The sequence below is a fragment of the Trichomycterus rosablanca genome, unplaced genomic scaffold (assembly GCF_030014385.1).
Source record: "Trichomycterus rosablanca isolate fTriRos1 unplaced genomic scaffold, fTriRos1.hap1 scaffold_304, whole genome shotgun sequence".
NCBI lineage: Eukaryota > Metazoa > Chordata > Actinopteri > Siluriformes > Trichomycteridae > Trichomycterus > Trichomycterus rosablanca.
In genome coordinates, this window is record NW_026947132.1 from 21,256 (window position 1) to 37,986 (window position 16,731).

Here is a 16,731-nt window from a genome sequence, read left to right on the forward strand (position 1 = left end):
ACTGTTTGAATCGGTCATCTTCTAGACCTTCATCAGTGGTCACAGGACGCTGCCCACGGGGCGCTGCCGGCTGGATATTTTTGGTTGGTGGACCATTCTCAGTCCAGCAGTGACAGTGAGTCTGATTCACTCATACCAGCACAACACACACTAACACACCACCACCATCACCGTCAGTGTTACTGCCCAAATAATACCTGCTCTGTAGTTGTCCTGTGGGGGTCCTGACCATTGAAGAACAGTGTGAAAGCAGGGTCAGTATTTGTAGAACTACAAAGTGCTTCTATATGGTAAGTGGAGCTGATACCACTGTACTTAGGAGGGGAATCCACATACTTTTGGCCCTAAAGTGTAAGCTAAGTTTACCGAGGCAGGTCGGAAGTTATTAAAAAGTTTTTTTAATAGTACATGTAAAGGGCAATCATTATTTAAAAATCTAATTGCCTCAAATCTTTTAATGCGTGACCTTTTAAATGAGCTCCGTTCACTGATTTACAAAAGACGTTAATGATTAGCGCAGACTTTCTAAAGGAGCTTCCTGCTGCTTGAGTCATGCGGCGCACACTTAGTTCCGCGCCGTGTTTAAAGGAATGAACTCCTGCGTTAACGTTTATTCTTAGTCATGTGGCAGTTAAAGTCTTTAAGAAGACGCTGACAGTCGGTCAGGTGGCGCAGGGGTAAAACACGTTGGCGCACCAGGGCTGGGCTTTCGAATAGATCGTAATGAAGCTCAGCTCTGCCATCCGGCTGGGCTGGGCTGGGCTGGACTGGGTGGCCACATGAACAACGATTGGCTTGTTGTTCACAGGGTGGGATGAGCCGGACCTAGGTTCCTCATAACTGATGTAATTAGGCGCCTGTGATCAGGGTGTGGCTCTCCGTGCACAGAGCTGCAGGTGACGAGATGCAGTCGGTACTGCACACGTGTCGGAGGGGGCGTGTGTGTCAGTTGTGTCAGTTGCGAAGCTCCTCAGTCAGCACTGGAGGGTTGTATCGGTAGAGGTGAAGCGTAACGCAACCAGGGGAATTGGATACGACTAGATTAGGGGAGAAAAACAGGGGGGGAAAAGAAGACGCTGACCAAACTGATCAGATTGAGACACGACACCCTCTGTAGTGTGTATTTAAATAGTACAACGCGGCTACTCAGTCTCTGTTTAGGTGGTGCAGCGGTAAAACACGCTAGCACACCAGAGCTGGGATTTCAAATACATCGCATCGAATCTCAGCTCTGCCATCCGGCTGGGCTGGGAGGCCGCATGAACAACAGTTGGCTGTTGTTCACAGGGTGGGTAAGCCAGACCCGGGTTCCTCATAACTGGTGCGATTATGACCTCTGCTGGCTGATTGATGGCACCTGTGATCAGGGCAGTTGTAGCCTAATGGTTAAGGTACTGGACTAGTAAGCAGAAGGTCGCTGGTTCAGACCCCACCACTGCCAGGTTGTCACTGTTGGGCCCTTGAGCAAGGCCCGTAACCCTCAGTTGCTTAGACTGTAAGTCGCTTTGGATAAAAGCGTCTGTTAAATGCTGAAAATGTAAATGTAAACGATCAGGGTGTGGCTCTCCGTGCACAGAGCTGCAGGTGACAAGATGCAGTCGGTACTGCACACGTGTCGGAGGGGGCGTGTGTGTCAGTTGTGTCAGTTGCGAAGCTCATCGGTCAGCACTGGAGGGTTGTATCGGTAGAGGTGAAGCGTAACGCAACCGGGGGAATTGGATACGACTAGATTAGGGCGAAAACAAGAAGACGCTGACCATTTCCATCGTTCTATAGTACAAGAGACAGTAAACCAGCGCTATGACCATTTAAATACACTGATTGATGGCGCCTGCACAGGGTTGAGGAATGATGCTGATCAGGGTGCGGCTCTCCATGCACAGAGCCGGTCCGCATATGAACTCGCCTCGAGCCTGATCCGGCCGAGACACGACACCCTCTGTAGTGTGTGTTTAAATAGTACAAAGCAGCTACTCAGTCTCAGAGTCACAGTCGTACCGCTGGTTTACTGTCTCTTGTACTTTAGAGCGATGGGAATGGACCAGCAGTGGATGGCCGTAAAAGGCATCATATATTCCCAATCAGAAGCTCATTGCTTTTTAAAAATTGACAGAATAAATGAATAAATGAGTTGTTTGTGCTCTTTAATACACTTTTAGTTCGTATCTTTACAGCAGGTGACCCCACGATGCCTCTCGCCTTTGTACGGATCGATACGAACAAAAGCCTTTTAAAAAATTCATACACTCCCGGGATAAAAATGAGTCTTTTAATGGTGCTAACAACAAATCATCGGTCAGAAAATTAGTAAGAACCGAGAAGACGCACTCCAGAGACCCGTGCCGGTATTCGCTCGTCAGTGCTTGATGCTGCAGGAGCTGGATACATGGTCTTCCTGTACAACGAGATAAATTCGTGAAAGATTTAAATGTTTAATATAACGCTTAAACCTTTTGACATCTCAAACATCTTAAAGCATTTTTTTGCCCTGGAGGGTGTGGTATATACAGTATGTCACATAAAAACCCATTTTGTAAGAGGTTTTAGGTGGCACGGTGGCTCGGTGGGTACCAGGTTTCCTCCTGCACTACTAAGACCTGTCTAAGTTGATTAAGATTGTAGAACTGATGTATCATGGGTAACCTGTTACAGCCTGTCCTGTCACATATAGAACCAGAGTCTATCTATTAAAGTCACACTGTATGACACAACACAATATACACCGATCATCCATAACATTAATCAGCTCCACTTACCATATAGAAGCACTTTGTAGTTCTACAATTACTGACTGTAGTTTCTCGACATACTTTTTTAACCTGCTTTCACCCTGTTCTTCAAAGGTCAGGACCCCTACAGTTGTTGGATCATTCTCAGCACTGCAGTGACACTGACACGTGTCAGTGTGTGTTGGTGTGCTGGTATGAGCAATGCTCCTGGAGTTTTTTCAACACCGTGTCCACTCACTGTCCACTCTATTAGACACTCTTACCTATTTGGTCCACTCCTACTTAGTTGGTCCACCTTGTAGATGACTATTCTCAGTCCAGCAGTGACAGTGAGGTGTTTAAAACTCCAGCAGCGCTGCTGTGTCTGATCCCCTCATACCAGCACACTAACACACCACCACCGTGCTGAGAATGATTCACCACCTAAATAAAACCTGCTCTGTAGTTGTCCTGTGGGGGTCCTGACCATTGAAGAACAGCATGAAAAGGGGGGGTAATAAAGCATGCAGAGAAACAGATGGACTACAGTCAGTAATTGTAGTGCTCCTATATGGTAAGTGGAGCTGATCATTGATGTCGAGTTTCAAGGTATCTCTGTACTAGGACAACACGAAGTTACAAAAACTCTTAAATCCTATTAAAAGATGATTGACGATTTAAAAAAAGAGTGCGTCCAGAAATTAAAGCCAATCTGTCAGAAGAAATGAGCTTAAATTAAATCCCAATGCTGCGAAAAGCTCATTATTTCTCATTGTCGACATCTCGAACCTGTAATTGCAGTCAATTTCTTTTAACTTCCAAAAGATCAAAACCCCGTTTATTTAAAACACTTAAATCGCAAGAATGTAACGCAAGGTCATTTTATTCATATTAATAATCATCTCAGTACGTAAAAAAACAACCAGGCTTTTATTAACATCGTTATATCCAGCTGTACAATGCGTTCTTACATGATGAACCTTATTAATATTTAGTATTTTTAACACTTTGTAGTTCTACAATTACTGACTGTAGTCCATCTGTTTCTCTGCATGCTTTGTTAACCCTCTTTCATGCTGTTCTTCAATGGTCAGGACTCTCCCAGGACCACCACAGAGCAGGTATTATTTAGGTGGTGGATCATTCTCAGCACTGATGTGACACTGATATGGTGGTGGTGTGTTAGTGTGTGTTGTGCTGGTATGAGTGGATCAGACACAGCAGCGCTGCTGGAGTTTTTAAACACCTCACTGTCACTGCTGGACTGAGAATAGTCCACCAACCAAAAATATATCCAGCCGACAGCCCCCCGTGGGCAGCGTCCCGTGACCGCTGATGAAGGTCTAGAAGACGACCGACTCAAACCGCAGCAACAGATGAGCGATCGTCTCTGACTTTACATCTACAAGGTGGACCGACTAGGTAGGAGTGTCTAATAAAGTGGACAGAGAGTGGACACTGTATTTAAAAACTCCAGCAGCGCTGCTGTGTCTGATCCACTCATACCAGCACAACACACACTGACACACCACCACCATGTCAGAACGCTATACTAGCGAACTTGATAGGGATTTATTTATCTGTATTATGTAAATTTGTAAATAAAAGCTTGACATGGGTGCCCGGGTGGTACAGCATTAAATTTCGCTAGCCCACTACTGCTGGGATGTAGGGTTTGAATCCCCAGCAGTGCTATCCGCCTGTGGGGCGTCTGCGTGTCTGACAGGGTGCCCGAGGCCTCATTCGTGACAGGACAGGTAGTTACTGGTTACACAAGATTCATCAGTTTAAACACAGTCACAGACAATTTTGTGTCTCCAATTAACCTGACTGCATGTTTTTGGACTGTGGGAGGAAACCGGAGCCCCCGGAAGAAACCCACGCAGACACTGGGAGAACATGCAAACCCGGTGTCAGAATTAAAGCTTCGTGTGGTGAAGTTACAATTAGTTACTACGACGATTGAATGATTCGCATTTTTGGAGTGGATACCCAATCAGAGATGCTGCTGACGAGCCGAGTCTCAAGTGCTGTGTCTCGAACCGCATACTGCTTACTATACTAATAGTGTGGTATTCGGAACACCAGCTCGTTTACCGTCGCAGGGCCTGTCCTCGGCTTCGTACGCGCTTCATAGGGTGGATAGAGTGAGTTCATACCCAAGTATATGATGTATAAGAGTAGGTTAATGTATAAGCTGGTGTATTGTATCGCTAGGCGCATCTACAGTACATCCGCATAATATATCTACTCTCTCTCTAGTGTTGCCTGGTACTTTTCCTTCCTGGGAGTTAATCGTAAAAGGTTCATCGAATTGATTTTGGATATGAATTGGAGGTCGGAGGCTCTTACGCAACTTTGTGTGTGTGGTTTTGTTTTTTAGGGGTTAGGGGTGGTGTTTTTTTCCTCACAATGCACTGTACAACAACAAAGAAATGATAATGTAGTATTGATTACAAGTAAAAAATTGTGTTTTTTTTACCACAGGGAAGACATGCTGCTGTAATATTTTACCAAATGTTATAACTCTGGATATATCGTACCCACTGGGTGTTATTTAATCTGTATTCTGTAGGTAATCTAATGTTTTCTCTGCTCGTGTGTTTATTGTATTGGCGGGTACATAAACCTAGCCGGCGGTATGAAGCGTCTTTGTTTAAAGTGAGGCAGAGATCCAGAGCTGCAATAACATCGTTTGCCTATAGAGCCTATCCCAGCTTTTCAATGGGCGCAAGGCACACGGTAACACCCTGGACGGGGCACCAGTACATCGCAGGGCAGACACACACACATTAGGGCAATTCAGTGTCTCCAATTAACCTGACTGCATGTTTATGGACTGTGGTAGGAAACCCATGCAGACACGGGGAGAACATGCCAACTCCACACAGACAGAACCCGGACCGTACACGTTGTGAGGCGACAGTGCTACCCTCCGATTCGCCTCACTTCGTACCTCATTGTCTTCGTGCTCTGGGAGAACATGCCAACTCCACGCAGAACGGACCCTGATCACTCCACCTGGGAATCGAACCCAGGACCTTCTCGCTGTGAGGCGACAGTGCTACCCACCGAGTCACCGTGCCGCCCTTGTTTTTATTAGACAGGGTCGGTGATGATGAGTGCATCATTCATTCATTCATTCACAGTTGACAGTGTTACCACCACGTCAGCATGGTCAGGGTCACGGTGGGTCCGATTCACTAACAAAAGGGCAGGAAACACTGTGAAGAGGTTGCCAGTCCATCACAGGGCAAACACACACACATTAGTGTTTATATATATATATATATATATATATATATATATATATATATACAGTATAATATCAGTGAAATGCATTCTGAGCAACCCAAGTTGTACCCATGATTGACATCATAAAAGTGCACTGCACTATTTTTAATTTTTATTTCAGAGTGAGTGAGTGTGCGTGTGTGTGCGCGCGTCTGTAATGGAGGTAGAAAAACAGAAAAGACTGAACACGAGGTGCTTCTAGTGCAGAAACGCCATTAGAGCAGATTACAGCTACAGTGGAGTCAAAATACTTAGACAGACCCTGCTGTTCAGACCCGGAGCAATTTGACTTCATACTAAAATGACATGTAGGAACATTGCAGTTACTCAGACATGCACAGTTTTAATGTATCTGGTAGTCATAACATTACAGAGATGGCTTTTGTTTTACTGGAATGGCTGTGTCCTGTTTACTAGCTTAAATGGAAGAGTTTTGTATTAAGGTTCAGCTAATTAGCCTTCGATTACTTTGTGTATAAGTGAGCATGTGACTTTCCATTAGTACCCTGCTTAGGACGTTTTGGCTCATCAGTGTAGAGAGGACTATTCATCCATCTGTTCATCCATCCATCCATCTATCTATTCATCTATCTATTCATCCATCTGTTCATCCATCTATCTATTCATCCATCCATCCATCTATCTATTCATCCATCTGTTCATCCATCCATCCATCTATCTATTCATCCATCTGTTCATCCATCCATCCATCTATTCATCCGTTCATCCATCCATCTGTCCGTCTATCCATTCATCCATCCATCCATCCATCCATCCATCCATCCACCCACCCATCCATCCATCTATCTATTCATCCATCCATCCATCCATCCATGCATCTATCTATCTATCCATCCATCCATGCATCTATCTATCTATCTATCTATCCATCCATCCATCCATCCATCCATCCATCCATCCATCCATCCATCCATCCATCCATGCATCTATCCATCCATCCATCCATCCATCCATCCATCCATCCATCCATGCATCTATCTATCTATCTATCTATCTATCTATCTATCTATCTATCTATCTATCTATCTATCTATCTATTCATCCATCCATGCATCTATCTATCTATCTATCTATCTATCTATCTATCTATCTATCTATCCATCCATCCATCCATCCATCCATCCATCCATCCATCCATCCATGCATCTATCTATCTATCTATCTATCTATCTATCTATCTATCTATCTATCTATCTATCTATCTATCTATCTATCTATCTATTCATCCATCCATCCATCCATGCATCTATCTATCCATCCATGCATCTATCTATCTATCTATCTATCTATCTATCTATCTATCTATCTATCTATCTATCTATCTATCCAACTATCTATCTATCTATCTATCTATCTATCTATCTATCTATCTATCTATCTATCCAACTATCTATCTATCTATCTATCTATCTATCTATCTATCTATCTATCTATCCATCCATCCATCCATCCATGCATCCATCCATCCATGCATCTATCTATCTATCTATCTATCTATCTATCTATCTATCTATCTATCTATCTATCTATCTATCCATCCATCCATCCATCCATCCATCCATCCATCCATCCATCCATCCATCCATCCATCCATCCATCCATCCATCCATCCATCCATCCATCCATCCATCCATCCATCTACCAGTGGAAGCGAAGATCAAACCCAGGTCTTCTTTATAAACTCGCCTGTAAGTAGAACAGTTTGTTTGTTTGTCTGTTCCAGTGGATTGGATTGTAACGCGTGTTGCGAGCCAGGCGCTGTCGAGAATGCCTGTGGTTCTACAATAAGATGTATGTGAGGCATGGTCACGAGTCCACACGGGTCTGGTCGTATATCAGACAGACAGTGTGGTCGTACCTGACAGGCTGGACGTCGAGTGTAGTGATGTGCAGTATGGTGCAAACTGCAAAGATGATTTAACGGGTGTTCGTGATCTATCTGTCACAGCTGCGACATGCACGACATTTATTTTTCTTGTTTTTCCATCGAGTTAGGTTTAAAATGTTATCAGATACAGAGGAGAAATAGTTCGAGCCAAAGTTTTAAAAAGCAGACTGCATTATGTGTGTGTATGTGTGTGTGTGCCTGGATAAAATTAATAAAAGGTGTCAAAACATAAAAGACATGACATAAAACGGTGGCACTTCTTGATCAGTAATGACAGCTCAAAATGCAAAATTTGTTAAAATGTCATTAGACGCACATGACAGTCCACAAAAAAAATAGAAAAAAATGCCGCTATCAGATGCGAATGTGTTCGGTCTGTATTTTCGCGGACGCGCTCGACTGTCTGTCGTGTCACCTGTCTGTGCAACACGTAGCAGTTAGACGTTCGAGATGACACGCCGCGTGTTTTCAGCTGTCCGTGCTGTAAAACAGAGAACGGGAGATGTCTCGCAGTGGAAGCGCAACATCTGTGGGAGTGAAAGTGAGAAAGCGGTCCTGATGAGCGGTCTGATTTGATCGTAAATGTGTTGGATGGAATGGCATGTTACTTAGAAAATCTAGTCCTGTCCAATTACCCGATCGCTTAACGCTTACTCTCTACTGATGCTGACCTCTCTTCCTGACTGAAGAGAGCCAGAACTGACACACGCCCCCTCCGACACGTGCGCAGTAGCCGAATGCATCTCGTAAGGGGGTTCGTATGTGTCACACACTCATCCCCATTATCCCCCGTCTCTGTGCAGACAGCATCGATCAGCCAGCAGAGGTCAGTTCCAACCCCCTCTTTACGAATTAGCCAATCGTTTCCGTGTAGGCGCCCAACCTGCCGGTTGCAGAGCTGAGATTCGAGATGTGTGAGGTTCTATACGTTTGTAGACATGTGCTCCCATCCTCTCGTCTGTTTTGAACTTGCAGCCCAACCTGTAATGCGGCAGGGCTAAGTGACCCTGCAGATAACTGTTACCTGCAGATACGTGGGGTCTTCCGATCTAGTCGTATCCGATCACCCGATCGCATTGCGCTTCCTCCCTTCAGACGTTGAGCTCCACTCCTGCCCCTCCGACCCGTGCGCAGTAGCCGACCGCATCTCGCGTGAGGGTTCGTATGTGTCACACACTGATCCCCATTATCCCCCGTCTCCGTGCAGACAGCATCGATCGGCCAGCTGAGGTCACTTCCGGCCCCCTCTCTACGAATTTGCCAATCGTTGTCCGTGCAAGGCGCCCAGCCTGCCGGTTGCAGAGCTGAGATTCGAGATGTGTTTTACTGCTGCGCCACCTGAGCGCACAGGGGTTTGACCAGGGCACGAATTCTTGTAAACCTCTACTTTGGTCACATGCCTATCTATACTAAAAAATTGTTTTAAGTATTGATGCGGCTGTAATCGTCTGTAGTGCCTGCAAAACAACGGACCAGAAATAAACAGTGTGTATACATGATGTCTGTGGTGTGTAGTGCCAAGTATATTTAACGGGCGCCATGTTCTGGCTCCATGGCAACAAAGTTTGGTCTGCCTAATTAAGTCCGCGTTCGAGGAGGGTTTTTAGCACACGCACGCACACACACGCACACATACACACAATTGTCTGTCTGTTGAAGTACATCAGGGGCCAGTGCACCACGCAGATGAAGCATATCAGTTCCAACCTGCTGCATGTATTCCCCTTTGATTTAAATTTCTTTCATCCGGTTGATTATTGAGGCCAAGCAGCAGCAGCAGCACCACACACACACACACACACACAAACAACACCACTACCACCAAACTGCAGAACCTGTGTGCAACATCGATTCTGCTTTTATTTCTCAGTTCCGTCGTGGTATCCGCGCGTGTGCGTGCGTAGGCGTTTGTGCGCACAGATTAGCCGGTGTCTGGACGCCGCTAAATGTCAGCGCCGTCTCACGCCGGTGTCTCGCGCCGCTCCCGACCGCCGGCAGTATTAAAAACTTCTCCAGGGATTTCTCCGGAGACGATCCTCCTCCGAGACTCGAGACTCGAGTCGGTTTCACTTATAGAAACACGGCCAACGGAGAGCAATAGAGTGGAGGAGATGGAGCAGAACGGCCAGGGAGGAAGACAAACACGTCGAAGCGAGAAGAAGGATAGAAATAGGCACAGGATTTAGTGAAGTCGGGACTGGGTGGGTATGAGAAAGGAAGGTTGTAGAGCTGAATTACACGGATCGGCCATGACATTCGAACCGCCTCCTTGTTTCTACACACACTGTCCATTTTATCAGCTCCACTTACCATATAGGAGCACTTTGTAGTTCTACAATCACTGACTGTAGTCCATCTGTTTCTCTGCATGCTTTGTTAGCCCCCTTTCATGCTGTTCTTCAACGGACAGGACTCTCCCAGGACCACCACAGAGCAGGTATTATTTAGGTGGTGGATCATTCTCAGCACTGCAGTGACACTGACATGGTGGTGGTGTGTTAGTGTGTGTTGTGCTGGTATGAGTGGATTAAATACCGGGTCCGCTCACTGTCCACTCTATTAGACACCCCTACCTAGTCGGTCCACCTTGCAGATGCAAAGTCAGAGACGATCGCTCATCTATACGCTGCCCACGGGGCGCTGTCGGCTGGATGTTTTTGGTCGGCGGACTATTCTCAGTCCAGCAGTGACGGTGCTGTGTCTGATCCACTCATACCAGCACAACACACACTAACACACCACCACCACGTCAGTGTCACTGCAGTGCTGAGAATGCCTGCTCTGTGGTGGTCGTGTGGGGGTCCTGACCATTAAAGAGCAGGGTGAAAGAGGGATAACAAAGCATGCAGAGAAACAGATGGACTACAGTCAGTGATTGTAGAACTACGAAGTGCTCCTATGTGGTAAGCGGAGCTGATAAAATGGACAGTGAGTGTAGAAACAAGGCGGTGGTTTTAATTATTATTAATTCATTTAGCATCGTTATCCTAGTATTGTTAATCTGTATCGTTATACTCCAGGCATTCACTCCATAAGTACCAGGACGCCACAGTATATCATTTGTGCTTTCCTATTACACTTGGCTCGGTATAAAATAGCCCCTAATATGCGAATAAGCATCCCTGTAATGCAAAGATACCAAATAACGACGCGCCGTCCAATCCCCTCTTCGTTTTCAGAGATCGCAGGGCACCCCCACAGTCTCGCCGTGTAGGATCCGGCACGCTAATACGGACCGTATCGTGCGACCCCCGGCCGAGAACCGGCGTTATCAGTGCTTCGACGCTTACGACGTTTATGATCGTGCAAGCGATGCCTGACAAGACTCATGGGCTGCTGGGAAATGCAGCGAGGGCAGAAACGCAGGGTCGCGGATCGATGGAGCGAGCCGGAACAGAGCGGCAGGCGGAAGTACGGCGGAGTCGGAGCTGTTCGATAACGCTCGCAGATCTCCGGCGTCTCTCCAGACTTTTAACTTTAAAGTTACTCTTTGAGATTTTGAAATCACTCAGGCAAAAAAAAATCGATACGGAGCAACGGAGCTCAGCACTAACCCCAGTGTAATAATATTTTACATAGAAACGATTCGGTGCTTGTCGGTTAGAAACTCAGCCCTGCCGCCCGACTGGGCCGGGCGGCTACATGAACAACGATCGGCTGTTGTTCATACAGGGAGGAAGCCGGATAGTGACTCTCTCATGGCTGATGCAATTACGACCTCTGCTGGCTGATTGATGCCGCCTGCACAGTCGATCATGCGTCGATCAGGGTGTGGCTCTCCGTACACGAAGCTGATCTGCATATGAACATTAAAACCACCTCCTTGTTTCTACACTCACTGTCCATTTTATCAGCTCCACTTACCATATAGAAGCAATTTGTAGTTCTACAATTACTGACTGTAGTCCATCTGTTTCTCAACATACTTTTTTAGCCTGCTTTCACCCTGTTCTTCAATGGTCAGGACCCCCCACAGGACCACCACAGAGCAGGTATTAGTTAGGTGGTGGATCATTCTCAGCACTGCAGTGACACTGACATGGCGGTGGTGTGTTAGTGTGTGTTGTGCCGGTATGAGTGGATCAGACACAGCAGCGCTGATGGAGTATTTAAACACCTCACTGTCACTGCTGGACTGAGAATAGTCCACCAACCAAAAATATGCAGCCGACAGCACCCCGTGGGCAGCGTCCCGTGACGACTGATGAAGGTCTAGAAGATGACCGACTCAAGCAGCAATAGATGAGCGATCGTCTCTGACTTTGCATCTACAAGGTGGACCAACTACCTAGTTTTTTAACCCCGTGGACAGTGAGTGGACACGGGGTTAAAAAACTCCAGCAGCACAACACACACTAACACACCACCACCATGTCAGTGTCACTGCAGTGCCGAGAATGATCCACCGCCTAAATAATACCTGCTCTGTGGTGGTCCTGTGGGGGTCCTGACCATTGAAGAACAGCATGAAAGGGGGCTAACAAAGCATGCAGAGAATGAAATGGACTACAGTCAGTAATTGTAGAACTACAAAGTGCTCCTATATGGTAAGTGGAGCTGATAAAACGGACAGTGAGTTTTTTAGATTGACATCATCGTGTTGCCTACTTTATTGTAGTGACCGGTAGAAACCTGACGTTAATAAAAGAAGCGTTTTTACAGTATTTAATTAGATCTGTTACTAGTGCATGAAATCATGTGAATTATTAAGTAATTAGTAAGAAAAACAAACAAATTGACCTGTGCAGTGATAAAAAAATGTAATGCATAAATGGTAATTACTACGGCACGTTGATTTTAGTAACGATTAGTCATAAAAGACAAAGATAATAAGGTTCGTGGTGGATCTGAAGCTTGATACAGATTTCTTGCGAGTTTAAGTTAGACAGGCGTGCGGAGACGTTCTCCTTACGGTACGCCGAGTTCGATCCATCGTCCAGGACCATTTTAATAAATAAAAACCATATGCCAGTGTGTGACTTTGAAATTGCCACGACTGTCCAAGCTGTTCCCATTAAAAACAGCTGGAAAGGGAAACATCGCTTAATAATGGGTGTAAACCGGGGGGGGGGGGGGGCGTCGATTTAAAAGACGGTTCAATTAAAGGCCAGGTCTGCACCTTTCTCTTCGAATGTGAATTGCTATTTTTAAACCGCTATAAGTCTTTGAATACGAGCCAGAAATCCTATTTGCAGCGAACAAGACTAAATCCGGTGAGTAGCTCTGGGTAAAGTACTTTTCTTTGGCACCAGCGCGACGTGACAAATCTGACGTTCGTCGACGTGAAGCACTTTCAGCACGGGGACAAAAATCGGCCCCTGATTTCATCGCTTGGCGTCTTTTCAAGTACCCAGACCCTGTGAATCTGTCTGTGTTGGCATGAAATAACACATCAATGGAGGGTTTTGGCGTACAAGGTCGCTTAATCGACTTTATCATGGCCAGTTTACCCAACCGTAGTAAACATTAGTAAACGACATGCTTTTTATTATTTATTATAGTCGATGCCCTAAAAGGAATTCATTTCAATTTAGTCATTTCCCATTCCCGATCGTTAACCCACTGCCGCCTTCACAATCGAGGAGAGCCGGATCCTGCCCGGTTCGTGGCATGGTCATAGGGCAAGTCGTAGCCTAGTGGTTAAGGTACTGGACTAGTAATTAGAAGGTCGCTGGTTCAAGCCTCACCACTGCCAGGTTGCCACTGTTGGGTCCTTGAGCAAGACCCTTAACCCTCAATTGCTCAGACTGTATACTGTAACTGTAATGTAAGTCGCTTTGGATAAAAGGCGTCTGCTAAATGCCGTAAATGTAAATGTAAAATGGTCATGTGTTCAAACACTCGAGCAGTGATTGGCTAGAGTGTTAGACTGCTTTAGCTAAAAAAGCCCAATCAAGAGTAGAGCAATTAAATTGAGGAAAAACTGATGTTAACAAGGACGTCACAGTGGCTCGGTGGGTAGCGCTGTCGCCTTACACGATAAGGTCCTGGGTTTGATTTCCAGGCGGGGCGGTCGCCCCTTGTCCGTGTGGGTTTCCCCTGGGAGTTCCGGTTTCCTCAGACAGTCCAAAAACGTGCGGTCAGGTTCATTGAAGACACCGAATTGCCCTATAGGTGAATGTGCGTGTGTGTTTGTGTGTGTACGTGTGTCTGGCATCCCGTCCAGGGTGTTACTGTGTACCTCGCGCCCATTGAAAAGCTGGGATAGGCTCCGCGACCCTAATTGGATAAGCGGGTAAGAAAGTGAGCGAGTGATGTTAATAGAAGAAGCCTTGAATGACCCAGTCGACTATTTAAACCCCATCGATCATTGCTGGCATACCTTAAGCGGGCATACACCACCACTTCCCAAGCAACCTAGCAGACTTCTGGGAGAATTCTGGGAAGAGGTGTGACCAAAATTGCTCTATGGCACCATGTGACATTGGTCCAGAAAGACTGCTGGATGTATAGCCACTAAAATGGTTCAACCAAGTAATAATTATTCGCATTCATTTATGCATTGTCTGTTTACCACCACTTACAATCAGGGTTGTAATGGGTCTGAATCGCTGAGGGAAAGGCAGGACTCATCAAAGGGCAAACACGGTCCTTGGACTGCGGGAGGAAGCCGGAGCACCCGGATGAAAACCCACACATAAAGGACTCCGCTTGGGAATCGAAACCCTGTGAGGCAGCAGTGCTACCCACCGAGCCACCGATTACACACTCACTCACTCGCTTTCCTAACCGCTTATCCAATCAGGGTCGTGGGGAGGGGGTGCTGGAGCCTATCCCAGCTTTTCAATGGGCGCAAGGCACACAGTAACACCCTGGACGGGGCGCCAGTCCATCGCAGGGCAGACACACATAAACGAACACATACACTCATTTACCTATAGGGCAATTCGGTGTCTTCGATGAACCTGACTGCATGTTTTTGGACTGCGGGAGGAAACCGGAGCTCCCGGAGGAAACCCACACAGAAAGGGCTCCGCTTGGGAATCGAACCCAGGACCTTCTTGCTGTGAGGCAGCAGTGCTAACCACCGAGCCACCGATTACTCGGTCACTCACTTTCTTAACCGCGTAAATAATTCGGGTCGCAGGGGGGAGCTGGAGCCTATCGTAGCGTTTCAACGGGCGCAAGGCACACAGTAACACCCTGGACGGGGCACACACACACACCCATTCACCTATAGGGCAATTCGGTGTCTCCAGTTAACCTGACCGCATGTTTTTGGACTGTGGGAGGAAACCGGAGCTCCCGGAGGAAACCGATCATATGCATATGATTATAATTTGTATTTTATGCAAGTTTGTGGATTTGTGGCTATAAAACGATCATAAATAAATACAACTGAACCCAGGTTGTGACGAGGCAGTGCGATCGTAGCGTGAAGTAGTCTGAAGTGGAGGCAAACCAGTAGCGACGAGGAATACGGGAAGGCGGTCGGAAGAAGACCAGACCGACAGAGTGAAGTCTAGACGATATAAACATGCGATCGACCGGAAAGGTCGATCCGATACCGGGAAGGATCGAAGCCGGGCGTCTTGGACGCGCCGCTCTTCCCCGCGTCATCGCGTCCGCCGACTGTCTCGCGACGTCTCCGCCGGTCGAGGAATAATTTCCACGGACGACGCGTCGGTGCTGGAGCCGATCAGCCATAACATTAAAACCACCTCCTTGTTTCTACACTCACCGTCCGTTTTATCAGCTCCGCTTACCACTTGGGGGAACTTTGTAGTTCTACAATCACTGACCGTAGTCCATCTGTTTCTCCGGATGCTTTGCTAGCCCCCTTTCATGCTGTTCTTCGATGGTCAGAACTCTCACAGGACCTCTACACTCTACACCTCTGCACTGACACCGATGGTGGTGGTGGCGTCAGTGTGCGTCGTGCTGGTATGAGCGGATAAGTAAACACCTCGCCGTCACTGCTGGACTGTAGTCGTCCACCGACCGAATATATCCGGGCAACAGCGCCCCGTGGGCAGCGTCCCGTGACCACCGCTGAAGGTCTAGAAGTCAAGTGAAGGTCAAGTGAAACAGCAGCGATAGATGAGCGATCGTCTCTGACCTCACGTCTACGAGGTGGACCGACTGGGTAGGAATGTCTGATAGAGTGGACAGTGAGTGGACACTCACGCCAGCACGACACACACTAACACGCCAGCACCATGTCAGTGTCACCGCAGTGCTGAGAATGATCCACCACCTAAATAATACCTGCTCTGTGGTGGTCATGTGGGGGTCCTGACCATTGAAGAACAGCATGAAAGGGGGCTGACAAAGCACGCAGAGAAGCAGATGGACTACAGTCAGTGATTGTAGAACTACAAAGTGCTTCTATATATATAAGTAGAGGCACAGTAATGTTAGAAGCATATCACTTCGATTTATTATTATTATTATTATTATTTATTGATTCAGTATTTGCATTTTTTACCGTTACTACTGGTATGCGAGCTACGTTTATTCCCAAGGGCCGGTCCTTGGCCTCGATGGTACGGGTATCTGCTTAGAACAGCATCGAGAGTAATTTAAGTAGTCCGGTCGGCCAGTAGGATCGTCGACGATCGGATCTCCTTCGTCTTCAAACGGTCCGATCTCTCGTCTCGTATCGTCCTTCGTTCACCTCTGCCGGCGAGAGCCGCGGGAGCCGAGAGGATCGGCTCGGGTTTGTATTTCGGTCACTCCGGCGGGGTGTCGGTCTGCCCGGCGGGCTCCGTTCGGTGGGTCGTGTCGATGTCATCGCGTGTGGTAGAGTCACCAGAGTCGACTCGCGGCAGGGCAGTCGTAGCTCGGTGGTCAAGTAATCAGACTAGTAATCGGAAGGTT

The 16,731-nt window shown here is 46.9% G+C and overlaps 1 long non-coding RNA gene across 1 annotated transcript; it reads right to left on the reverse strand.

The window, feature by feature from the left end:
* Positions 1-2,255: 2,255 nt before the first annotated feature.
* LOC134307544 (uncharacterized) lies at positions 2,256-16,722 on the reverse strand. The gene is made up of 2 exons (XR_010009988.1): positions 16,340-16,722; positions 2,256-2,395 (listed from the first exon to the last, which is right to left on the reverse strand). It is a non-coding gene; the product is annotated as an uncharacterized LOC134307544 (long non-coding RNA).
* Between the last annotated feature and the right edge of the window lie 9 nt (positions 16,723-16,731).